The following is a 26,310-nucleotide window of genomic DNA, read 5'->3' as shown; positions in this document are numbered from 1 at the left end:
AGTCAGGTGGACAGGAGTGCACGTGGGCAGGTCAGGTGGACAGGTGTGCGTATGAGCGAGTCAGGTCGACAGGCGTGCATGTGGGCGGGTCAGGTGGACAGGAGTGCGTGTGGGCGGGTCAGGTGGGCAGGCGTGCGTATGGGCGGGTCAGGTGGACAGGCGTGCACGTGGGCGGGTCAGGTGGGCAGGCGTGCGTATGGGCGGGTCATGTGGACAGGCGTGCACGTGGGCGGGTCAGGTGGGCAGTTGTGAGTATGGGCGGGTCAGGTGGACAGGCGTGCACGTGGGCGGGTCAGGTGGACAGGCGTGAGTATGGGCGGGTCAGGTGGACAGGAGTGCACGTGGGCGGGTCAGGTGGACTGCGTGCGTATGGGCGAGTCAGGTGGACAGGCGTGCACGTGGGCGGGTCAGGTGGGCAGGCGTGGGTATGGGTGTGCCTATGGGAGAGTCAGGCAGACAGGCGTGCGTGTGGGTGGGTCAGGCGGACAGGTGTGCGCAGGGGCAGGTCAGGCGGACAGGCTTGTGTATGGCCGGGTCAGGTGGACAGGCGTGCGTATGGGCGAGTCAGGTGGACAGGAGTGCACGTGGGCAGGCAGGTGGACAGGCGTGCGTATGAGCGAGTCAGGTGGACAGGAGTGCACGTGGGCGGGTCAGTTGGACAGGCGTGCGTGTGGGCGGGTCAGTTGGACAGGCGTGCGTGTGGGCGGGTCAGGTGGGCAGGCGTGCACGTGGGCGGGTCAGATGGACAGCCTTGTGTATGGCCGGGTCAGGTGGACAGGCGTGTATATGGGTGCATGTGTGTGCACAGGTGCTACTTTATTTCTTTCTGTGTTCAACACGTGTTCATGGAAGTGCTCCAGGCCCAAGGCGAAGGAATAGGATGTAGTAGGGGCAGGCTCTCTGCCCCACACTGAGTCCTTGGGCTCCGGAGAGACACACAGATAAGTGGTTACGTGGATGCCTGGGAGCCATGAGCACACACAGACCCACCTGGGCCCAGGATAAGGGCCAGGGAAGACTTCCTGGGAGTCCAAGTGGAAGCTGCAGGGTGAGTAGGAGGAGGGAGGGTGGGTGTCAATGTTTTAGGAGTCAGGGGTGCACAGAGTCCAAAGCAGGTACTCTGAGCATGGGATGGATACTCTGGGGATCGCTCAAGCCGCCTGAGCATAGAGCTTATGGAGATGAGCATAGAGCTTATGGGAGGAGTAAAACCAACTTTAAATTCCCACAGCTCTGCTGGGACTACTGGGTCCAACCATAAGACAGTGACAGCAGACTTACCTTTCTGCCATAAACAACTAGAAAACTAGACAAATTATATGAAGCAACTGTTTTTAAGCATAGGTGCCATGGCAGGCTGTGACTGTAGAGGACACACATGAGGGAGTTCCAGCTTCACCCTGGCTCTCTGCCCAGAGGTCGTTGGGGCGTTTTCTGATCACAGCACAGGGAAGTAGAGCTCGGAGAGTGGTGGCGGCATGGGCCAGAGCAGGCAGAGACTGGAGTTTAGGGCCACCGAGGTGGCTGGAACGTGTGGGGTTCCAGAGAGGAGAGGGTTGAGCAGGGAAGGAACTTTCAGACATTTGCAGAGGAGCTCTGTTGAGTGTTTGAGTGAATACTAAACTGCAGTGCACAGGATGAGACTGCAAAGTCTGGCAGATGAGAGCTGCTGGGAGCTGGGAGCTGAAGGGGGTGACGGAGGATACACGGGCACAGAGACCTTGGAGTTCTGGGCAGCCAGAGTGAAGAGACCACACCAAACATGCCAGGCATTCAGCTGAGACCTCAGAAAAACCACCCTTTTTAAAAAAGTTAGATTTATTCAGGTACCATTTACATACAGTGAAATTCTCCATTTTTAGGTGTACAACTCTATGACACATGCATACAGTCATGTAATCACCACCACAGGCAAGACAGAAAGCATTTCTACTGCCCAAATGTTCCCTGTGCCCTTTGGTCATCCTTTCCTCCCTCCACTCCAGGCCCCGGTAACCACTGCCCTGATTTCCGTCCTTTTGAAAAGCACATGCCTTAGGTGTCCTACGCTAACCCTGGGGGAAGGGCTGGTCTAGAGTTGTCCTAACAAGCCCACAAACAAGCCTTGAGAGGACAACACATCTACCAACAATTTAGTTGCCAAAACAAAATTCACTAATCTTTGAAAGAAAACAACAAAATCTAGATACCCAACAATGTCATATCATAATGTCCAGCATCCAATAAAAAATTATTAGACATGTAATAAAGCAAGAAAATTTGAGTCATAACTGGAGAAAAACTAGTCCATAAGAAGTCCTGTTGAAGCCAGGCATGGTGGCTCACCCTTGTAATCCCAGCACTTTGGGAGGCCGAGGTGGGTGGATCACCTGATGTTAGGAGTTCGAGAACAGCCTGGCCAACATGGTAAAACCCTATCTCTACTAAAAACACAAAAATTACCCAGGCATGGTGGTGTATGCCTATAATCCCAGCTACTCGGGAGGCTGAGGCACGAGAATCGCTTGAACCAGGGAGGCGGAGGTTGCAGTGAGCTGAGATTGTGCCACTGCACTCCAGCCTGGGAGACAGAGTGACACTCCTTCTCAAAAAAAGAAGCCCTGTTGAATTCATGGGGCAAAGACAAGGTGTCTTTTGTCATTGAGTATTTTCCACTGATAGATGGTAGAGCTACCATGAAAAAATATTAACATTAAAAGGAGTCTTCAAAAGCAAAAGAGAAGCACGGGTGTAGGAGCCAGCCAGAACCCAAGTGCATCTAGATGGCCAATAGGTGCACAGTGTGGGCAGGCCTGGAGTTAAACACTAGGACCAGACATGTGCACAGTCATATCACTAAGGGGTTCAGCCTGGGTGAAGACACAGACATATGAGCACAGCACAGAGGGTAGATGCCACAAGAGAGACACAAATGTCCCAGGCATCAAAGAGTGACAAATCATTTCTGCCTAGAGGAACTGTAAAAGACTTCATGAAGGAAATTTTTTTTGAGATAGTCTCACTCTGCCACTCAGGCTGGAGTGTAGTGGTGCAATCTTGGCTCGCTACAACCTCCACCTCCCGGGTTCAAGCAATTCTCCTGCTTAGCCTCCCAAGTAGTTGGGACTAAAGGCATGTGCCATCACACCTGACTAATTTTTGTATTTTTAGTAGAGACAAGGTTTTACCATGTTGGCCAGGCTGGTCTCAAACTCCTGACCTCAGGTGATCTGCCTGCCTCGACCTCCCAAAGTGCTGGGATTACAGGCATGAGCCACTGCACCTGGCCAGCAAATTTATTTTGCACTGGGCTTTTAAAGATGATTGAGAAATAAAGAAAATAATTTTAAAATCACCGTTAAAGTCATTTATTACCCATATGTGATCACTGATGGTGTTCTGGTAAATTCCTTCTGTCTGAATTATCTTATGTTTTCCCAAGTGGAGCTCCATCTCCTTAATTCTGTTTTGCATTTTTCAGTTAACGTTATTTCAAAAAGCATTTTCTGAAAATTCTTTGTAGCAGCTATTTTTAACAGCTGTGAAATATTAACTGTCTGTGACATAATCCAAGTAACTGATTCTCTCTGTTGTTGGGCATTTAGATTATTTTCAAGTTCTAACTAATCCTGCAACAAGCCTCTTGTTCTCCCCTGTTCTGGTTACTCTCTTAAATTGGATTCCCAGAAATGGGATAATTGTTTCCAAACGTATTTGGGAACACCTGGGAAGTTCCTGATCTGTATTGCCAAATGACTTTTCTAGAAAAGTGGAGTGTACAAATTTACACTCCCACTACACGTACTCTCTTATGTTGTAATACATGTTTACATGCTTTTTTCCCCACAAATTACGCCCTATCCACCTTCCTGTCCCCGGTGCCTGCACAGGCAGCTGCCCAGCGGCGTCCCTTTCATCACACATACCCATACTTGCACCATACGTGACCGTACTTTCACGGAGAAGGAATATCCAGGGTCAGGGGGAACATCCCTGACAGACACTCCAGGAACCAAGACGTGGACAAGTGTGGATGGACACGTGGGTCTCTGGACTCTTTCTAGAACACCTGGCGTGGAGATGAGATGGCCGTCAGAGACTCGTCTGTTCTGCTTTCTCACTTGGTGGCTGAGACGCTGAGATCTAGGTGGGGCAAGTGGGTTCCACACGGCACAGTTCGTCCACGTCAGCGCAGTGCCTGCTTCTCGGGGTATAGCCAAGCCGGGGTCTTGCAGCCTCAGCTCCCAGCAGGACCTGCCCAGCCAGGGTCCTCAACCCTAGGCTGACATCTTGGCCTCACTGGAGTCACAGCTCAGCCCTCACCCTGTGACTCTGTGCATGTGAGGGGTGGGAGATAAGAGCTGGAGGCCAGACCTCCTAAGAGGAAGGAAAACAATGTGAATGTCGGGGAGGCAGATAAAAACTCTCACTTTTATTCAGTGAGAGTTTCCTCTTCTCACAATGCAGGGAGGACCTCAATATGGCTGTCTCCCCTTTTAGAGACGCTGTGTCCCAGCGAAGGGGCAGCCAGAGCAGGAATTCTCAACCTTCCAGGACAACGGGTGGCCACTGAGAAGCCGGGAGACCAGGGCCAGTGTCTCAGGCTTTCCTCAGCTGCTCTACCTGCAAACTGGAGCTGGCAGGACCGCCTCTCGAGGCTGCTGTGAGCGTCCAGTTAGACCACGTGGGTGGGCGAGGGGCTTGTGCCTTGCCCCAAGCAGGGAGCTCAATGCACACCTTTATATAGGACATATTCAAGGAGGCCAAGCTCACCAGGCCACACTGCAAGGCCTATTTTTTGGGGGGCGGGGGCGGGCGGGTTGGGGGACAGGGTTTCACTCTGTCACTCAAGCTGGAGTGCACTTACAGCCCCAACTTCCTGGGCTCAAGCAATCCTCCCACCTCCCAAGTAGCTGGGACTGTAGGCGTGCTCCACCATGCTTGGCTAATTTTTTAAATTTTTGTAGAGACTGGCTGTCATCGCTATGTTCCCCACCCAGGCTGGTCTCAAACTCCTGGCCTCCAGTGGTCCCCCAATCTTGGCCTCCTTAAATCCTGGGATTCCAGGGATGAGCCACCCCACCCAGCTGGAAGACTGTTGCCTTGATGGCCCCCAGTGAATCCTCTGCTATTGATGATCTTCTGTAGTCCCCCCTCACCAAATCTGGACAGGCCTTGAGACCCGTTTGGCAGATAGAGTGTAGGGGAGCCTGGCAGCTTCCTGGTCTCTGGGAAGCTGCCCCGTTGTGGGGAGGTCAGGCCATCCTACGGGAGGGAAAAGCCACACACACAGCTGCAAGAGTGACCTTCCTCAATACCACATGGAGCAGAAGAACCACCCAGTGACACGCAGACTCGTGAGGAGGAATCAATCACCCTCATCTTAAGGTACTGAGGTTTTTTTTTTTGAGTCTCACTCTGCCGCCCAGGCTGGAATGCAGCGGCACAATCTCGGCTCACTGCAACCTCTGCCTTCTGGGTTCAAGCCCTTCTCTTGCCTCAGCCTCCTGAGTAGCTGGGATTACAGGCACCCACCACCATGCCCGGCTAATTTTTGTATTTTTAGTAGAGACGGGGTTTCACCATTTGGCCAGGCTGGTCTTGAACTCCTGACCTCAGGCCATCCACCCGCCTCAGCCTCCCAAAGTGCTGGGGTTATAGGCATGAGCCACCGCTCCTGGCTAAGCCACTAAGTTTTGAGGTGGGCTGCTACTTAGTAATAGATACCTGAACCTCCTTCCTCCCCATCCCAGCCTTCTCCTCTGGGACTACTCCTGTGGTGTGCTGGTAAATGTTTAACAAGCAGCTCTCTGCAGGGGACTGAGGGGAGCTAATGTGAAGCGTTTGTCAACATCTGTGGTGTAAATATTCTCATGGCTGATTTCAAGCTGCCAACATGACATGGCTGAACACGAGATTGAGAAGAAACGTGCACCATCTGTCCAGGAGCCGGCGAGCTGGATCCAGCACACCTGCGTTCTCCTCCCCTGACACGTGACAACCCTGCAGAGATCTGAGATCAGCAGCTCAGATTAGGTGAGCAGATGCATTTTGTCACAGAGACACAGAGTTCTGGGCTGGGCCTTATCTTCAGGGCATCTGGTAGGATGGAAAGGACTTCAAGCCGTGTGCCAAGCCCATGTCCTAGTCTCTGGGCCTGTTCCTTTCCCTTGAAGTGCTGGAGGCAGAGCTCGAGGCTGAAGAGCTACAGCCGGCTCTCCCTCATGTCTGGGCATGAGCGGTCTGTGGAGGCAGCAGCCAGGCTGTGTCCAGGTAGCCCTGACGGCCACTGCGCATGAGCAGTGTCAGGTAGAGGGAGTTCTGAGCACCCATCTGCTCAGCCCCAGGCTCCATCAGAGGCGGTGGAATGGGCCCTGAGGACGCCGCAGTCCCGGGCCTTAGGGGCAGGCCTTCCAGGTGAAGCCCTGAGGACCAGGTAGCCCTGCTCAGCAGTCCCGGACCCCACCTCAGCAGTCCCAGACCCCACCTCAGCAGCCCCAGGAAGCCAAGGAGATGAGGGACCAACTCAGGAAATGGTGGGTGAGGCTGGTGGAGCCTGGAAACGCCGGTCACCAGGGCGGCAGCACCGGTCCTCACCCCTCCCTGCCAGGACTCCAGCAGCTCTCAGCCCCTAGGCATGATAGTTAGTTTCTTGGGTCAACCAAATAGTCATTTAGGGGTTGCTGTGAAGGTGTTCTGTCGGTGTATCACATCTGCAGTCAGCTGACTGGAGTGAAAGGCCATTACTCTCAATCATGTGGCGGGGATGCGGGTGGGAAGCCTTGTGCAACCAGTGACATACCTTACAAGCAGAGCTGGGGTTTCCCTGAGGACAAAGAGATTTTGCCCGTGGACTATAGCATCACCTGCTGCCCGAGAGGCCCAGGTGCCGCCTGCGCTATGGATTTCCGCCTTGCTCAGCCAGCCCCCACCTTGTCTGAGCCAATTTTTAACAATAAATCTCTCCCTCCCTCCCTCCCTTCCTTTCTCTGTCTCGTCCCCTCCAGGTATATGTAATATCTCTTATGTGTCTCATAAAGAGAGAGATTTATTGCAAGGAATTGGCTATACAACACACGTACATGCATATCCACGTGTAAACATGTGCACACACACACCACACACACACACACACACCACACCCCTATCCTGCAGGTTCCTTTCTCTGCTGGGACCCTGCCTGCTCCACCAGGGGTGCTGAGCCCCTGTGTCACCAGTGGAGCTCTCAGCAGCACAAGGCCCCAGGCATAGCCCCTCAGCTCCCTGCCCTCGACCGTGGCTTCAGGGGTGGAGCAGGACCTCAGGGGTGCAAAGACCAGCTCCACGGTTCCTATGGGGTGTGTTGTGGGAACACTTATCTTCATGAACATGTGAACCGTGCCCCCAGTCCTTTCTGTTTCCTTGGGCGAGGCCTTGGTTTCTGGAGCCCAGAGTGGGAAAGTTCCCGGACCTCCTGTGCAGGCTGCCCCACCTGGCTCTCTCTGGCTGTGGGTCCAGGGCCTCCATCCTGAGTCGGGGCAGGGAGCCTTGAGACTTGGGGAGGAAAGGGGAGATGCTGGGAGCTGGGAGAGCGTGCACCCCCAAAACCAGGGGCCTGTGGGCTGTGGCCCAGGAGGAAGGGCAGAGGGCTCGGGAGGGCTGGAACGGTCCTGCAGCAGAGTCATGGTGACACCAACTGGCTGGTTTGGGGGCAGATAGACAGACCACAGGGGCGAAGTGGCAGAAAGGGTACCCTTTCCGCCCGGACATCTTGGCAGATGCTGAGAGGGTGTGGCTTTGAATTTCAAGAGCCCTGATGGTGAGACCCCAGCAAAGGTCTCGTGGGGATTGGGGCTCTAAGGCTTAGACACTCAGGCTTCTACAGACTTTGTGACCTGGGTTGCCTGGTTCCAGGGTCCCCCACCACGAAAGGGAGGGCTCTTGCAGGACTGGCTTTGTCCCTGGGTATCGAGACACAGGGTCTGGAAGAGGACCTCAGAGCCAGGCACTCGGTGTAGTCACAGTGTGGGGATTCTGCTGCTGTTGCTCTACTCTCAAAAATTCATTTTATTGTAGTTCTGATCCCAGGCTGCTGTTGGGCAGTGAGCAAATGGCACTGGATTCAGAGTCGGACAAACCTGGGTTCGAGTCCAATCCGCCTCTCAAGCTGTGTGGTCTTTAGCAAGTCACTTCTTCCCCTTGGGCCTCAGTTTGCTCATTTGCCATCTCACCCTTCACAGCATTGATGTTTGGATTAATGGGATGAGGCAGGTGAAAGCACTGTAAATGGCACCCAGGCATTTGGAGCTTTCATGGGACAGTTGAAATGCAGGTGAAATGGAAGTCAGTGTCCTATTGTCCTCCGACCTGACGTTATTAAAGAGAATTGGGCTGGATGCAGTGGCTCATGGCTATAATCCCAGCACTTTGGGAGGCCGAGGTGGGCAGATGACTTGAGGTCAGGAGTTTGAGACCAGCCCGGCCAACGTGGTGAAACCCCGTCTCTACCACAAATAAAAAATTAGTCGGATGTGATGGGTGCATGCCTGTAATCCCAGCTACTCAGAGGCGGAGGCAGGAGAATCCCTTGAACCCGGGAGGTGGAGGTTGCAGTGAGCTGAGAATGAGCCACTGCACTCTAGATTGGGTGACAGAGCAAGACCCTGTCTTCAAAAAAATAAAAAAAATTTTTAAAAGAGAGAGAATTGACATGTATGTGCACGCACATGCGCTTCAGTGCATGCATAAACATGACAGGTGGGTCACAGGAACACATATGGGCTGGCTTTGACATTTGCCATTAAAAACATGATCCTGATAAACAACCCAACAAAAGCAAACTGGCAAAAGAATCCATCAGACACCTCACAAAGGAAGATACTGTATACAGAAGGCCAAAATCAGCATGCGAAAAGCGTTCCACTTTATTAATCGTCAGGGAAATACAAATGAAACCCACAATCATAAGCCACTTGGGCCCCCCGGGACAGTGAAAATGACAGCCTGGTGCAGCAACGTCACGTGCTGGTGAGGAGTGGGGCAGCCGAGGCTCTTGCACGCTGCCATTGGGAGTGCAAGATGGTGGAGCTGCTGTGAAACACCAGTTTGGCGGCTTCTTCTAAAATTAAGAATGGCCCAGCAATTCCGCGCTTATGTTTTACCCAAGACAAATGAAAGCGTATGTCCACACAAAGAGTTGAACATGAATCTTCATGGCAGCTTTACTCCCAAACATCAAAAACCGGAAGCAAGCCAAGTGTGCACAAACAGATGAATGGATAAACAAAGGCAGCATCAGGCAGGCCACAATGTGGTTGGCGCATGGGCCCATGGGAGTGTTAGAGGAGCCCCTGCTTACCAGGCCCCTGGTTTAACAAAACAGCACTAGAGTGAGTGCACTGGGCGCAGTGGCTGACGCCTGTAACCCCAGCACGTTGGGAGGCCGAGGCAGGAGGACTGCTTGAGTCCAGGAGTTTGAGACCAGTCCTGACAACATAATCTCTATGCACACACAAAAATTAGCCAGGCATGGTGGCACGCACCTGTAGTCCCAGCTACTTGAGGGGCTGAGGTGGGAGGATCACTTGAGCCTGGACGCTGTGTGCCACTGCAGTCAAAACTGGGCAACACAGCAAGATCTTGACTAAAAAAAAAAAAACTCAAAAAACAAAAAAACAACTGTGGTACATCCCTACAGTACTATTCAGCAAGACCACATAAACATAAAACAAGAAAGACAGAATGACTGGTACATCCATCAACATGGATTCATCTCAAAAACATGATGCTGAGCAACGCCCCCCACAAAAAAAAATAAATAATAAACAGACACAGAAGAGTACAAATTGTATAATTCCGTTTCTATGACCTTCTATAATGACAAAAGAGCAGGTTTGTGGTTGCCAATAATTCCAGGGGAGAATTCACTGCAAAGGGGCACAAGAAACAGGATGAAAATGTTCTGGGCCAGGCCGGGCGTGGTGGCTCACACCTGTAATCCCAGCACTTTGGGAGGCTGAGCGGGCGGATCACAAGGTCAGGAGATTGAGACCATCCTGGCTAACATGGTGAAACCCCGTCTCTACTAAAAATATGAAAACAAAATTAGCCAGGTGTGTTGGCAGGAGCCTGTAGTCCCAGCTACTTGGGAGGCTGAGGCAGGAGAATGTCATGAACCCGGGAGGCAGAACTTGCAGTGAGCTGAGATCGCGCCACTGCACTCCAGCCTGTACGACAGTGAGACTCCGTCTCAAAAAATAAAAATAAAAATAAAAAAAGGAAAATGTTCTGGGCCGTGAATACGGTGGCAGTGTCACAGCTGTGGATAGCTGTCAACACTCACTGAACTGTCCACTCTAATTGAATGTAGCCTCTTGAGCATGATTTATATCTTCATAATGCTGGTTTTCTAAGCATGATAGCTGAAAGGATGGTGCCAGCCTCCACTCCCTTTCCTAGTGGGAACCATAGCCTTTCCCAAGACGTGCTTATGGTTTCCCAGGGGGTGCTCCTGTGGCTGGAAAAGAGGTTCCCAATCCAGACCCCAAGAGAGAGTTCTTGGATCTTGTGTAGGAAAGAACTCAAGGTAAGTCACGGAGCACAGTGAAAGAAGCGAGTTTACTGGAAACGACTGTTACACAGTGGGGCATCCTCGGGAAGAGGGAGGAGGAATGCACTGTCCTTTGCTAGTGTCGCTGCTTATAAGAAATTCTAAGGAGCCAGTGGCTCACGCCTGTAATTCCAACACTTTGGGAGGCCAAGGTGGGCAGATCACCTGAGGTCAAGAGTTCGAGACCAGCCTGACCAACATGGTGAAACCCCCTCTCTACTAAAATAAAAAATAAAATAAAAAAATTAGCCAGGCATTGTGGCGCATCCCTGTAATCCCAGCTACTTGTGAGGCTGAGGCAGGAGAATCGCTTGAACCCGCGAGGTGGAGGTAAGAAACTCTAAGGAGTGGTAATGAAACTTGTAGTGTGCAGATGTGCTCACTAAAGGTGGGGCTATTGGTGTTACTGACGACCATTATTATTATTTTTGAGACAGAGTCTTGCTCCATCGCCCAGGCTGGAGTTCAGTGACGCGATCTCGGGTCACTGCAAGCTCCGCCTCCTGGGTTCACACCATTCTCCTGCCTCAGCCTCCCCAGTAGCTGGGACTACAGGCACTCGCCACCACGCCCAGCTAATTTTTTGTATTTTTAGTAGAGACAGGGTTTCACTGTGTTAGCCAGGATGGTCTCAATCTCCTGACCTTGTGATCTGCCCACCTACGCCTCCCAAAGTGCTGGGACTACAGGCGTGAGCCACCGTGCCCGGCCTTGACGACCATTATTAATTCTTCAACCTAAGCCTGCTCATCAATGTGATCTTGAAGTAAAGAGGGCTGTATTCTCCAGACACGTGGGCATTCTGCAGGTGTGGTGGGAGATGATATTTTGTTGTTTTAATTGGTGGTTGGCTTAGAATGTGGCTATTTTCAGACCTTGAATATTCTTGTGAGTGCCTAGCTACCCACTTCAAGATGGAGTCACTCTAGTCATGTTTTATTAAACCAGGGGCCTGGTAAGCAGGGGTTCCTCTAATACCCCCATGGGCCCATGAGCCACCCTCATTGTCACCTCCTGATGCTGCCTTTGGGGAAGGCCACAGAGAAGGCTCCAAGCCCAACGAGGGGAGTCCGCTGCAGATTTCAGACCTGGCCGTATCACTGTCTCTGCTTCCCCCATGGTTTTGGCTTCAGTCTCTCCTGCTGCTGAGAGACTCTCGCCATGTCTGCTAGACCTATGGCCCTGGCAGGCCCAGGGACATCTAGCAGCCTGGGAAGGAAGAGGCTGTGACTCCTGCCAGCCCCAGCAGAAATCCTGGGAGAGTCCCTGTGGGTGTGGCTACGTCCCATGCCCACCCTTCAGCCACACTGTGTCCTGAGGAATGCAGAATTAGGACTGACCCACTTGGGCCACTGGTGGGAGACAGGAGTGGTCAGAGCTCAGTTCCCTTTTTCCCATGAGGCCTTTCGGCCCTCAGATGAATTCGAAGATAGAAACATACATGTGAACAGAAGAGCTCCATGCAACTTCCCTGCAGCCTCCAAACCCCAAGGACCCGTGGGGAAGGAAGGAGAGCTCCAGGCGCTTCCCAGCCAAGAGCGCCAGCCTTGTGTGCGGGTCTGTGTATAACGTCTTCTCAGGTCTCCGTGGACATGAAGGGAAGTGTACACAAATAAACGGGAGGAGGCCCCTGTCGTAGGCAGAATTCCAAGATAATCTCATGATCTTGGACCCTGAGTAAGCCCCTCCACTTGAGCATGGGCGGGACCTGTGCCTGGCTTCTAGCCAACAAGATATGCCACAGGGATGTCACCCGGTGGCCACACTGCTTAGCTGGAACGTGTCTCCTGTGGCCTGGAAGAAGTGAGCTGAGGTTATACTGCCCACGGAGAGGGCCACGTGGCAGACCTAGGAGTGGCCTCCAGCCCATAGCCACAGGGAAAGGGCAGATTCCTCCCAGGAGAGCTTCCAGATGAGAACACAGGCAGCGAATGGATCCACAGCTGGCTATGAGGCTTCCAGCGGAAGGCTGTAGGCCAGACCTAGGCTCCTGCCCCACAGAAGCTGTGAGATGAGAAATGGGTGTTGTTTTAAGCCACTGAGTTTTTCACAATTTGTTACACAGCGTAGAAAACCAGTGTACCTCCATTTTTCCTTGTGGAACAGCTGCCATAGGCCCAAACTGGCCCCCAGCCCCAGTGTGGTGTCTGCTCAGCCCCTCGCCACGGTCCACTTCAGAAATAGCATCCTAAAATGCAAAGGGAGTGCCTCGGTTCCCTAGCTAAAGCCCACGGGTGCCTCCTCTTGGTTCTCTGAATAAAATGCAAACTCTTTAGCAAGGCCATAGGAATGGGCCTTTGACCTACCTGCTGTCTGTGTAGGGTTGGGGTGGGAGAGGTCAACTCCCCCCATGTCCCTCATGCTCCAGGCCCTCCTGATCCACTCATTTTTCCTCTGGATCTCTGTTCCCTCCTCCCCTCCAACACACATGCAGACACATCCCTTTTCCCCTCCCTTTCCCCTTCCTCCTTCATGCTCAGCTCGAATGTGGCCAGGAGGCAGGGCTCCCGCCCTAGAGGCTGGATGAGGTGTCCATCTGCCTCAGGCTCCCTCCCCGTGCAGTTCCTCTGGCCTGGCCCCATTGCCTGGTCCCATGACTGCTACCCTCAGATAGTATACTGGGGGCGGGGCAGCAGAACCTCAGGTGTCCCAGGAGCAGCTCAGTCCGGGCTCTCAGTGAGGGTCTGTGGAAATGAAATTGTGAAAAGTGTAGGGGTACAGGTCATTTCACCCGTTCCTGCCCTCTGAGTGAGGAGCGGGAGTGAAACATGAGCAGGGCAGTGTTGGGAACAGATGCTCCCCAGCCCCCTGGTCTGGACCACCTGGGAACCTGGAACTCAGCTGCCGTTTGCTGGAACGCAGGGAGGTGGGTTGATGCCCACATGGGCTGTTTTATCTGTGCTTGCCACCCCCTTGCCAGCATACTGACAACATTCTCTTATTCCAGAGAGGGAACCGAGGCTGGGGCCTGCCTCACACACGCACTCACTGCTGAGACAGTCGGCCTGGGTGTGGCCCTCTGCAGGGGAAGTGGTGGCTCCGCCCACCCTGAGGGCCAGGGAGGGCTTTTCCTCAGGGCGGGAGTTTCTTGCTCCCTGGATACTAGACAAAGCCCTCAGTGAGCTCCCGTGAAACAGGGGGCGCCTGGCAGTCCCTTTCCACCTGTCTCCACCCGGAGGAAAGCGCGGGGCCTGAGACGCCCTCGTCCCCTCCCTTCCTGCCCCTCCGCTGGAGCTTTGTAAGCTGGAGCCAGGAAGCCGGAGCATGGGGAACTTGAAAGGTCTGCAGCCGCTGCTCTGACACCCTGAACGGGAAACTGCGTGTGTCCAAAAGCCTTGTTGTCGAACAGTGGACAGTCTGCTCTCCCACTGAGACTGTCCACCCCAGGGTTCCCACGGTACCTCACCTGCCCCTGTCCCTGCCAAGCTTTCCAGGGTCCCCCCATGCTGGGGTGACAGAGGCAGCCCCCCAAGAATGAGGTACCCAGCTGTCCCGTCCTCCTATAAGCATAAAACAATCCCCACTCTCGCCACACACACACACAAGCTGTTTCTGCTTTTGGCCCAGTCAACCCAAAATCTCCCCTGCTCCGGGTGGGGATTGTTGACTGACTGTAAGTGCCACATTTATGGAGCATAATCTCTAATTCTTGAAACAACTCAGCCAGGAGTGTATTATTATTATCCCCATTTATCTTTTTCATCCGTTTCTCCTAACCTTGGAATTATTACTTCTGTTTTATAGTTGAGGAAACCGAGGCTTCACAATGTTGGGTGGCTCCTGGAGAGCTCGTAAAGCCAATGAGCTAGGGCTGCAAGTGCGGGCTGGGCGATGACTCCCAGGACACAAAAAGCCAGGCGCAGGGGAATAGGCTTGTCACGGAATACACTCGTGAGCAGAAAACATTCCAAACCCAAACCAGAGAGAGTGCGTGTGCATGTGTGTGTACTTTACACACCCAAGAAAGCCCAGCTCTGATCGCCTGCCTTAGGAGGTAGGAGGTGTCGAGGGACTGAGTGTGCGTGTCCCCCTAGGCGCATACGTTGACCCCTCATGGTATTAGGAGGTGGGGCCTTTGGGAGGTAATTAGGTTGTGCCCGGGGAGCCCTCATCATGGAATCAGTGCCCTTACCAGAGGCCAGAGGGCCGGTGCCTTCCCTGTGTCACGTGAGGACATGATGCGAAGGCAGCCATCTGCAAGCCGGAGGATGGCCCCTGCCTGAATCCGAACACGCTGGCGCCTAATCTTGGATTTCCAGCCTCCGGAACTGTGAGAAATCAATGTCGGTTGTTGAGAAGCACCCAGTTTATGGTGTTTTGAGACAGCCGACTGGACTAAGGCAGAATGAAAGAGGGGAGGACTCACTTGTTTCTTCACAGGATTAAAGAGGTGGGCTGGTAGATGGAAAGAAGAAGGGGGAGGAGGGAAAAGGGGGAGGGGGAGATGGACAGGGCAAAGGATAAGAGAAAAATGGACTTTCTTTTTATGTACTTTTCTGTATTTCTGTTTTCTGTAATAAGGATGAGCTGCTTTTACAATAATAATATTATAATTTATTTAAAGCAGTACATAAAAATATTAAACAAATCTTCCACTGTGCAGTCACAAAAGCATTACTTAAAGATCTAAATAGGGAGGCCAGGCACAGTGGCTCATGCCTGTAATCCCGGCACTTTGGGAGGCCAAGGGTGCAGATCACCAGAGGTCAGGAGTTTGAGACCAGCCAGCCAATATGGTGAAACCCCATCTCTACTAAAAATACAAAAATTAGCCAGGCATGGTGGTGCACACCTGTAATCCCAGCTGCTCAGGAGGCTGAAGCAGGAGAATCGCTTGAATATGAGAGGCAGAAGTTGCAGTGAGCTGAGATGGTGCCATTGTACTCCAGCCTGAGTGACAGAGTGAGACTCTGTCTCAAAAAAAAAAAAAAAGATCTAAATAGGGGATTCCCTCCTCCCCCCACCATAGTCCAACACATGACAATGCGGGCCACACACTCACTGGGAGGGCAAGGCTTGGGGCACGGGCAGCACGGGCAGCGGGCAGACCAGGCTTCACCTGGGCCAGCTGTGTGGGCAAGACTTGGGCAAGCCCTTTAGCCTCCCCCGACACTCGACCCCCTCTGTAAAACAGGCTGAGGATACCTACAGCGTCTGTGTGAAAATTCAATGAGGGACTGCGTCTGTGTGTATACAACAGTGTCTGGCACACCGTGTTTGATAAATAGTGGCTAATATGACTAACTGTGTGTTCACTTTATGTGAATATTCTTAGTGTTGCTCCTGGTCCTAATACTAAGAATGATAAATTAGGAGCATTTTGTTAATCAAGCCCCAAGCTTTGTTAGCCTTCACAAGCAAATTGATCCTTTACATACTTTTTAAGCCCTAAATTTCCAAATGATGTTTATCACCTTGCTGCCCCTCCCCCCAGCTCTTGTTTTGTTTATTTATTTATTTATTTATTTTGAGATGGAATCTCGCTCTATCGCCCAGGGTGGAGTGCAGTGGCACAATCTTGGCTCACTGAAACCTCTGCCTCCCAGGTTCAAGTGATTCCTGTGCCTCGGCTAGGATTACAGGTGCCTGCCACCACGCCAAGCTAATTTTTGTATTTTTAGTAGAGATGGGGTTTCACCATGTTGGCCAGGCTGGTCTCGAACTCCTGACCTCAAGTGATCTGCCTGCCTTGGCCTCCCAAAGTGCTGGGATTACAGCCATGAGCCACCACGCCCAGCCCCGCCCCACTCTTGTATTTTAACGAGAAGTTGGCAGGTGTTCCACCGGAGGGGGCTCACCCAGGTGCCAGAGATAGCACAAGGCCTGGGTTTGTGCAGGCACAGGCTGCAGACTGGCCACAGGGCTCTCCTATCCTAGGCCCCTAGGCACCCCCGAAGGTTAGCCTGCCATCAATGACCCAGTGAGTTGGGTTTTGGAGCTCACTTTTAAGGAGCTGTTTATACTCGGTGAGATAGGAGCAGCCTGACACACGCCCAGAACCTCCTGCCCTTGACCCCACACTGCCCTCCCCACTCTCTCCACCCTCTCCACACTGTGCTGCTCCCGCTGCCCACTCCTCAGAGACTCACCCCCGGCTGCCTTTTTGTATCTGGCCAGATGCATTTAGAGGCCCACCCTTCAGGGTGCACCCTTCTACCCCCTACGCCATGTGCTGACCCCAAAATCCTGGGGTTCAGAGCCAGACAGTGGTGAAGACACGCTCTCAATCTAGATATGTGCAGCCCCAGAGCTCTTCCCATACCCCAGCATGCGCGTGGATAGCATGCCTGGGACAGATGCCAGCCCCCAGCCCCACGGTGTGAGGCTCCCTCAGAATACCTGGGTCCTGGGGAGACCTCAGCCACCATTGCCTGTGGGACTGGCCAGGCTCCTCACCCTCTCTTAAGCCTGCACTCACCTACAGATAATGATCCCTGCTGGGCGACCATGAGAGGATGGCAAAAGAGAAAGTGCCGGGTAAATGTGTGTGTAAAAGATTGGCATAGCAGCCCCGTGTGTGCCAGGCTCCTAACCCAGGCAGCCTTAGACAGGGGACGCCAGGCTCTGAGAGTAGATGAAACCAGGGTTCAGAGATTTCACCTGGGAGCAGGGTCAAGCTGCCTTCTGGTGCCCCCTGGTTGATGCCCGGGTCAGAGACACCCCACCTTCCCCCTTGAAAGCATTTCTCCCAGAGAAATGCTTCCCCAGCCCCAGTGGTCAGGCTACCCTGCAGCCACTGTAGCCTCTCAGGCCTCCTCCTTTTTACTTTTTAAAAAAAATTGTATGATTTTTAAATTTTTTGTAGAGATAGGGTCTTGCTATACTGTCCAGGCTGCTCTTGAACTCCTGGGCTCAAGTGATCCTTCAGCCTTGGCCTCCCAAAGTGCTGGGATTACAAGCGTAAGTCACCACGCCCAGCCCCAGGCCTCCTCTTGAGTCAAGAGGCTGAGGCCTCCAGGTGCCAGCAGGGCCGGAGACCTCAGGAAGCCCCTGGTAAAGGAGCTCCCAGGGCAAACAAGGTGACCAGCGTGCAGCACGCAGGCAGGGAGTGGGGCTGTGGGGCAGCCCCCAGGGAAGCTGCACAGAGGAGCTGTTTCCCGCTGCCCCTTCCCAATGCCAGAGCCCGGCAGGGCCGACATTACTGCTGCCTGTGGGCAGGACGAGGTGAGGGGCACTTCCTGAGGAAGAGTGGCTTAGAGGCCCTTCCCCGGACCCTGGGCCAGTCTTCGGGGCTGCCATCTCACAGACCCTTGATGTGGGGGCATGAGCTTCAGCGTGGCTCCCTGGCAGGCTCCACATGCTCAGTGAGCTGATCTATGTGCTGAAAGGGAGACAGCAAGCCGGGCCTGTGCCCTAGCTTGAGGACTTCTGGGGCATGGCTTGGGGCAGATAACACAGGTAACTTTGGCAAGAAGTAAAGAGGGACTTCCTGGACATGGGGGCTGTTGCTCTGTACTAGAATGGGCTGCCAGGTGATGTGTTCCAGTCGGGTGGCACTAATTCTCAAGGAGAATCGCTGTCTCAAAACACAAACACGCCGGACTCGGCGGCTCATGCCTGTAGTCCCAGCATTTTGGGAGGCCGAGGCAGGCGGATCACCTGAGGTTGGGAGTTCAAGATCAGCCTGACCAACATGGTGAAACCCCGTCTCTACTAAAAATACAAAATAAGCTGGGTGTGGTGGCGCATGCCTGTAATCCCAGCTACTCGGTAGGCTGAGGCAGAAGAAAAGCTTGAACCCAGGAGGTGGAGGTTGTGGTGAGCTGAGATCGTGCCACTGCACTCCAGCCTGGGCAACAAGAGCAAAACTCCGTCTCAAAAACAAACAAACAAAAATTGCAAAAATAGTACAGAGTCCCATGTGCCCTCCACCCAGTTCCTCCTAATGTTGACGTCTTGCATAACCACGGTACATTTGTCAAAACTATGAAATTAGCATTGATTCAATACTATCACCAACTGCAGACTTCCTCTGGATTTCACCAGTTTTCCACTAATGCACTTTTACTATTTCCAGATCCAGTCCAGGGCGACCAGGGTGCATCTAGCCATCGTGCCTCCTCCGACGTGAGATGGTTTCTCAGTTCTTTCTCAGTTTTCATGACCTTGACCCTTTTGAAAAGCACCGACGAGGCATTTTGTGGGTGTTCCTCCACTTGGGTTTGTCGGATGTATTTTTCATGATTAGACTGGAGTTCTGCACTTTTGGAAAGAATAACATGGCGAAGAAGGGCCCTTCCCATCACGTCATATCAGGAGTAGGTAATTTCAACACAATTTATCACTGGTGACATTAACCTTTGTTTCTTGATCAAAATGATGACTGCAAGGTTTCTCCACTGCAAAGCTGCTATTTCCCTTTCCATACTTTGTTAGAAACGTATCACTAAGTCCAGCCCACACTCATGGAGAGGAAAATTAAGCTCCATTTCCTGAAGGGGAGTTATCTCCGTATATTATTTGCAATTCTTCTGTACAGAGCTGTACCTTCGCTTCCATTTGCTTATTTACAATGCATTTTCATTACCTCCTGTCCCCTCCCTCCAAGCTGAGTGGCTAGGTGAGCTTCTCCCCTGGGGCGTGTGCTAAGGGAGAGCTCCATCCCTGTGCTTTCTCCTTGCATTTCGTGAACTATACCACAATCATTACTTTCCTTGTGAGCTTCCTTACCATGGGACAGTTTTTAAAAAGTCATTTATTGAGCAGTCATTGGCAGGCACCTTTGTCAAGTATTTTTATGAGCATGATCTCATTTAACTCCCGTGACATCCTGTGGTTATAGTTTCCATCCCCATTTTACAGATGAGAAAACAGGCTCAGAGAGGTTAAGCTACTGGCCCACGGTCACACAGGAACTGTCACACCCATCTCTTCCCAGTGTCCAGTCCAGTGGCTGGCAGCATATCCAGCTTCAACAGGAACTTGCTTACTGAAGAGCAGCCCACATGTGAAAGGGCATAAAAAAGCAAAACGGCAAAATCCCAGGTGGTTGTCCATCACTGCCTCTGGGAGTTGAGCCTATAGTAGGAGTTCGGTGAATTCAGTCCAGGGTATCGCCCCCTCCTGCCATGGCCCAGCACCATCAAGCAGAAAGAGGGGTCCTTCTTGTGGTGGAGTGAGGGCTCCCACTTTTTCTTTTTTTTTTTAAGATGTAATCTCACTCCGTTGTCCAGGCTGGAGTGCGGTGGCGTGATCTCGGCTCACTGCAGCCTCCACCTCCTGGGTTCAAATGATTCTCCCACCTCAGCCTCCCAAGTAGCTGGGATTACAAGCACCCACTACCACACCCAGTTAGTTTTACCCAGGTTTTCAAGTTCCCACACAGCAGTGGTAAACCGGGGAGAGCGCAGCTAGGGTTAGTGAAAGGAATGACGATTCCGTCCAAACTGCAAGTGCCAGATGATTGCAGACGGGGGACTGCGCCTCTCTCAGCTCCCCATGCCATGCAGAGTGGCCCAGAGTGACCCAAGGGGACCCAGCATGGATCTATGAGTGACACTGAGCCAGGAAGGTGTCTAGGGAGGGGCTGCAGACCAACCCGGGCACGAGGCCTCTTTCTAAGCCCACCCTGGTTAAATGCTTTGCCAGTTTCTCGGTGAGGAGCAGCCTCAGCCTGCACTGGGCCCACTCGGCAGAGGTTTCCACGGTCTTTGGAGTTGGAGCCCCCAGTTTAGGGCAGAGACAAGTATAAACTGACCAAGCACTAGAAGAGATGCCCACATAAGGACTCCTGGGAGGGGTATGGACTGCAGCCTGGGTGGTGGCTCCTGGGCAGAGGTGGAGCTGCTGTGGCTATGGAACAGGCCAGCAGGAGGAGCCAGTGGTGATGAGTGCCCTGGTGCCAGGAAAGTCCCTGGCAGAGGGCCTGGCCTGCCTGGGGGAGGCTGGTGACTCCTGGTTCCATTGTGGTCAGCTCTGAGCCAGAGGCTGGCCTGCCTCAGATAGCGCATTTCCTTCAAGTGGTTAAAATTCGTTTTTGTGCTGAGTCAGGAGGCTAGCCGGTTTGGGCCTCCCCGCCCCCAACGCTGAGTGGCACCCAGTACCAGTCATCAGCCTGAGCAGAGAACTGGGTGAGTGCCCCCTGGCTCTGCCCAGGGGATAGGAATGACAGCAGCGTCCCAAGAGATTCCTGCTCGGTCCCTGCAGGGATCCACACCAAGTCGCCCTGTGAGATGTTTCTCCACTGGTCACTCTGCCAGTGCCTTGAGCTCCTGGCCTGGCTGGCCCTGCTGCTCCGTCTGCGCTGGTGCCAGCACCACGCTGGGTCACTGGGGAAGTCGGGCTGGCAACACACCCAGATGCAAGCAGTTGGCTGAGCAGATGGGCTGGGTGGCCACGAGGACCCCTGGAAGCCTGCCCTCCCAGGCCAGTCGGCGGTTTGTGCTGTTGCCCAGTGACATGCTGGCCTCCTGAGGCTTTCTTCTGGGGCTGCTCCTGGGGCACTCTGTCCAAGAGATGGCAGGGTGGCGCTGTAGTGTGGTTTGGGGCGGGACTCAGCGTGAGCCTGCAGGCAGGGCGTCTAGTCATTCCTCTGCCCACACTTTGAGTAACTGGGACAGGCTGCTTCTGTTCTGTGTCTCCATTTCCCTTTCTGTAAGACACAGAGATTGGACTAAATCAGTCATTCTAACCGCTGCGATTCCTGGACCAGTGGTGTCAACATCATCTGGGAACTTATTAGACATGCATATTTGGCAGGGCGCAGTGGTTCATGCTTGTAATTTCAGCACTTTGGGAAGCCGAGGCCGGCGAATCACCTGAGGTCAGGAGTTCGAGACCAGCCTGGCCAACATGGCGAAATCCTGTGTCTACTAAAAATATAAAACTTAGCCAGGCATGGTGATGGGTGCTTGTAATCTCAGCTATTCGGGAGGCTGAGGTGAGAAAATTGCTTGAGTCCAGGAGGTAGAGGTTGAAGTGAACTGAGATCATGCCATTGCATTCCAGCTTGGGCGACACACCAAGACTCCATCTGAAAAAAAAAAAAAGATGTTCAGATTCACAGACCCAACGGAGACCTGCTCAGTCAGCAGCCAGGGGGTAGGCCCGGAAATCTGTATTTTAACGTGCCTTCTGGGCTCATGCTGGAGAATCACTGGCCTGGACAATGGCCTAAGTTTCTTCCTATGCTTATTTCAATTCGTTGGGCACCCACCACATAGGAGGGTCTTGTGCTAAGAGCTGGAGAATGCAGAGGTGGATGAGGTATGAAGCTTGTACCAAAAGGTCACCTCTGTTTCCTGGGTGGCTGCCTCCTATCTGTCCTTAACACCCAGCTCAAATGATGTCTTCTTTGTGCACTGTCCCAGACCAGCCCTCCCACCAGTTCCTCAGACACGAGTAGGCAGCTCCCACCTCTTCCCCTGACACCTGTGCCAGCACGGCTCTTGGTCTATAGGATATTTGTGAGTCTGTTTCCTGCTGAAGAGTAGGGATGGGAAGGGCCGAGGGTGGTTCCTGTTCCTCCACCATCCCACAGCCCTGAGCACCAAGGGGTCCCCGTCCCTGCCATAGACCGTACTAGTCCAGCCTCTGCAAGGCCCCTGCCAAGTGCCCATGTCCTCAAAGAAGCTTTCAGGGCCCACTACACCCATAGCGCCATTCTGGGGCTTTCCTTTGGCAAAAGTTGAAGTTTGGGCCATGTGGCCCCTCTACTCTGAGCCTAAAAGCCTAAGCCAACTTGGTTCTCCCTCTTGGGAGGTTTGAAGATGTAACACACAGTGAGGTTGTAGCCCAGCCTGGAGACACAGAAAGAAGGCTGAGTGCAGCCACCGAGGCAGCCAGAGCCACGCAGCAGGTGTGTCCAGTGCGGGGAGGGGTATGGCAGCCACAGTAGGAACAAAGCACACTGGCGTCCTCACCCTCCCCGGAGCGATCGGACTGAGCACCCCTTTTTGCGCCTGATGGGAGCTGCCCGCAGCCCCCTGACTCTGGGCCGGCTTACAAGGACTCAGCATGTGCTCTTAGCAGCCCCTTTTCCAGGGGCAGGCAGCTGGGAGAAAGCAGCACTGGACCCGAGCTGGAGGGATGGATCCTGGGCCCTCTGCTCACTGGCCAGCAATGACGGGCAAGTGGCTTCACCTCTTGTCCCTCAGTGGCTTCATCTATGAATGCGGCTGAAATCAGGGGATCAAAAGGCATGAAGAGCTAGCCCCTAGCATGATACTTGGCCTACTTTTGGTATTTAATAAACGTCTTCTGATCTGGTCCTCCTTTGTGCCTCAACCACATCAGACACAGCGTCATGATGATTTCTCCCCCGAGCAAAGTGGCTTTGTGTGAAGTTGCTAGGTCTGAGTTTCCTCACCCGTAAAATACGCAGGTTGACCTGGATGATCTGTGCCTCAGCTACCCCCTACAGACCTCTCTGCTCACCATCGTGAGTGCCCCTAGCGGAGGGAGACAGGGGCCCGGGGTGTTCGGAGGAACAGACACTCACTTCCAGTCAGGCATTGAACACGTCAGTGGATTGGTGGATCTGTGATTCATTCATCCATCCATTCTGTCAACCATTTGTTAGGTCATTTGTCAACTAGACAGCCAGCCCAGTGGCCGGTCAGCTCACAGCATGTTCTGGTCCTTGTACGGCTTCCAGCCCAGTAAGCTCAACCAGAGAGAAAGAGAACAGAAGAATGAGAATAAGCAAACTCCAACTGCCCACAACACCACACTGAGTGAAAGAAGCCAGACCCTAAACTGAACATATTATATGATTTTCTTTGTATTATAAAAGTGTCACACCCACACAAAAAGTGTCAATACATGCAAAACCAACCCACGGTGTCAGAAGCCATGATAAGGATTATCCTATGCAGGGGATCGGGGAAAGCGTAAGTAGTGGCTGGAAGGCAGCTCAGGGGCTTTTGGGACTCTGGTAATATTCTGTTTCTAAATCTGGGTGTTGGTGACACAGTGTGTTTGCCTAGTGAAAATTTATTGAATTGTACATGTAAGTTTTTGCACTTTCCTATATCTATGCTATGCTACACTTCAATAAACATTTACCAAAAAAAAAAAAAAAAAAAAAGAAAGAAAGAAAAGCAAGAAAAAACAAGGAAATGCACAGAGCAGTTAACTCAGCAATTCTGGTTCTAGGAGCTGCCTATCCTGTAGCGATCCTTCCACGTGGGCAAATGATGGAGGGGCATGATGTTCCTGGAAAACTGGAAACCACCCGTCTTTGTTATTCAACCAGAATGTTAAATAAATAACACATCACATTCCATATGATAGAATATTACTTAACCATTACAAAGTAAGAGGTTGATCATTATGTACCAATGGCAATAAGCCCTAAGGCTGCAAAGTCAGCGAGCGAGTCCAGGAGGTACAGAGCACTACCCTCTGTAGCAGCATGCGTGCACAGCCACAGGCCCTCTCTGGAAGGACACAGGAGAAAGTGGTGGCATTCTGACCTGCAGGCTCACACTCTCCCCTGAGGTCTGCAGGCCACATCCAGTCTGCCTGCCAGACCATGCTCTTCCCGAGGGCCTATGGAGCCAGGTGCCAGTGGTCTTAGTGAAGTCTCCAAGTGAATGATTCGCAATAGTCTGTAGTTTACAAATTGCCATCCCTCTGACTGTGGGCAGGGCCAGAATTAGGGGTTTGGCAACGACCACAGCCTGTCTGTCCATCTGGAAGATGGGCTAGATGTGGGCAGAACAGGGGCTCATGGCTGAAGAGGTCACAGTTCCCACAAACGCTTGCTGTCCAAGGAGCAGAAACAGAGCCTGGGACAAGAGAAGCCAGAGTGCCAAGTCAGGGAGAGCTGCTGCCGCCTTCTGTCCTGCAGGAAAGAAGACTTGGCAAGGTCACACCAGCAAAACAAGGATTTGTATCCAGGTCTGACTCCAAAGCCCAGGCACACTGCCTTCTGCTGAAGCATCAGCTATTTGGGGGTATCAGGGAGGCCTTTGCCGGGCAGTCATATGCAGTCTTTTTCTTTTGTTTTTCTTTTCTTTTTTTTTTTTAAACAGAGTTTCACTCTTGTAGCCCAGGCTGGAGTGCAACGGCATGACCTTGGCTCACTGCAACCTCTGCCTCCTGGGTTCAAGCGATTCTCCTGCCTCAGCCTCCCGAGTAGCTGGGATTACAGGTGCCTGCCACCACGCCTGGCTAATTTTTTGTATTTTCAGTAGAGACGGGGTTTCACCATGCTGGCCAGGCTGGCCTCAAACTCCTGACCTCAGGTGATCTGTCCACCTCGGCCTCCCAAAGTGCTGGGATTACAGGTGTGAGCCACCATGCCTGGCCATCTCATGCAGTCTTGCAGGGTCAAAGCAGACAAGGGTTGGCGTGTTCCACGCAGAAGGAATGCTGCCTAGAAACAGGAGAGTGGCATAACCTTGGGAGTACAGGGTTCTGTATTGGGTCACTGGGGGCAGGAAGGTAGCAGGGAAAGCAATTTGGGAAACTGGTCAGAAATGATGCAGGAAGTGCTGGCTGGAGCCTGGTTACAAAGACTCATGGGTTCCCGGCCACGGAGCCTGAAGTCAGTCCTATAACTGTTTGGATTCCAACTGAGGCTTGAATACAGGTTCAGCTCCATCTCTACTTCCAGAAGAGCATTCTGGCAGTAAGGTGATGGCAGATTGTAGGGCGTCTGGCTGGAGGGAGGGAGACCTATTGGGAGGCAGTGGCAACAATTCAGACGAGCAGGTGGTGGCCAGGACAAGGGCTGGCATGGGTGACATAAGAGTTTGAGAGGAACTGAGAAGGAAGAAGGGCATGGCATAATTGGCAGAAGAAAGCAACTGTGGGAAAGGGAGGAGGTAAAGGTGATGCTCAGGTTTCTAGATCAAGGAATAGGGTCTCCAGTTGTCCCCTTCAGAGAGGTGAGAAATCCAGATTTGGGTGGAATCTGAGTTCAGTTTTTTGTTTGTTTGTTTGTTCAGACTGAGTCTCTGTCACCCAGGCTGGAGTGCAGTGGTGCGATCTCAGCTCAGTGCAATCTTTGCCTCCTGGGTTCAAGTGATTCTCCTGCCTTAGTCTCCGAGTAGCTGGGATTACAGGCGCCCGCTACCACGCCCGGCTAATTTTTATATTTTTAGAAGACACGGGGTTTCATCATGTTGGCCCGGCTGGTCTTGAACTCCTGACCTCAGGTGATCCGCCCACCTTGGCCTCCCAAAGTGCTGGGATTACAGGCGTGAGCCACCGCGCCCGGCCCTGAGTTCAGTTTTAAGGACACAATTAGAGGTGCCCACAAGATGTTCAAGCAGGGAAGCTGCTAGATACCTTAGATTCGCTCATTCACCTACGTGGATGAATTACACAGCCAGGCTCCCTGGCCTTGGGAGAGTCCTTCTGATGGGGAGACAGATGATAAGCAAATAACTGAAGTAATGGAAAAGGGACAGTTCATGGAAAGTGTTGTGAAGGAAGAAAACAAGAAGGCCCGGGAGAAGGGGACTGGAGGTCTCCCCAAGGGTGCGTTCGCTAGAGGAGGCCTCTCTAGGTGGACTGCGGGTAAGAGCAAAGGGGACATAAGGGGGAAAAGCATTCTAGGGAACAGCAGGTGCAAGGACCTGGAGACGGCAGAGGGGCTGGTGAGACAGGTGTCCAGGAGGAGGCCCGGGCTGTCCCTCGGGGGAGTGGGGAGAGTCGTGGGGCTGGAGACGGAGGGGCTGGGTCCCTGCAGGAGCTCACAAGCCACAGTGGGGAGCAGAAGCATTACGCTGAGTACAGTGGGAGCCACTGAGAAGGTTAAAGACCCCCGGGGGTGCTGAGTGGCAAGGGGCTGT

General features: G+C 52.8%; 2 long non-coding RNA genes across 3 annotated transcripts; one reads left to right on the top strand and one right to left on the bottom strand.

Moving 5' to 3' along the window:
- The first annotated feature begins 357 nt into the window (after window positions 1-357).
- LOC114671775 (uncharacterized) lies at window positions 358-9,791 on the top strand. Of its 2 annotated transcripts, XR_013403059.1 has the most exons (4): window positions 358-1,048; window positions 4,044-5,367; window positions 5,868-6,015; window positions 8,035-9,791. It is a non-coding gene; the product is annotated as an uncharacterized LOC114671775 (long non-coding RNA). The 2 variants fall into 2 exon arrangements; XR_013403058.1 differs by lacking the exon at window positions 358-1,048 and having other exon boundaries at window positions 1,087-5,367.
- Window positions 9,792-19,696: 9,905 nt separating this feature from the next.
- On the bottom strand, window positions 19,697-24,611 carry LOC144333914 (uncharacterized). Its single transcript, XR_013403057.1, has 2 exons — window positions 23,007-24,611; window positions 19,697-21,539 (listed from the first exon to the last, which is right to left on the bottom strand). It is a non-coding gene; the product is annotated as an uncharacterized LOC144333914 (long non-coding RNA).
- Between the last annotated feature and the right edge of the window lie 1,699 nt (window positions 24,612-26,310).

The sequence above is a fragment of the Macaca mulatta genome, chromosome 13, assembly GCF_049350105.2.
Source record: "Macaca mulatta isolate MMU2019108-1 chromosome 13, T2T-MMU8v2.0, whole genome shotgun sequence".
Lineage (NCBI taxonomy): Eukaryota > Metazoa > Chordata > Mammalia > Primates > Cercopithecidae > Macaca > Macaca mulatta.
Note: the sequence above shows the minus strand (reverse complement) of the source record. Positions and strands in the feature narration are given on the sequence as shown.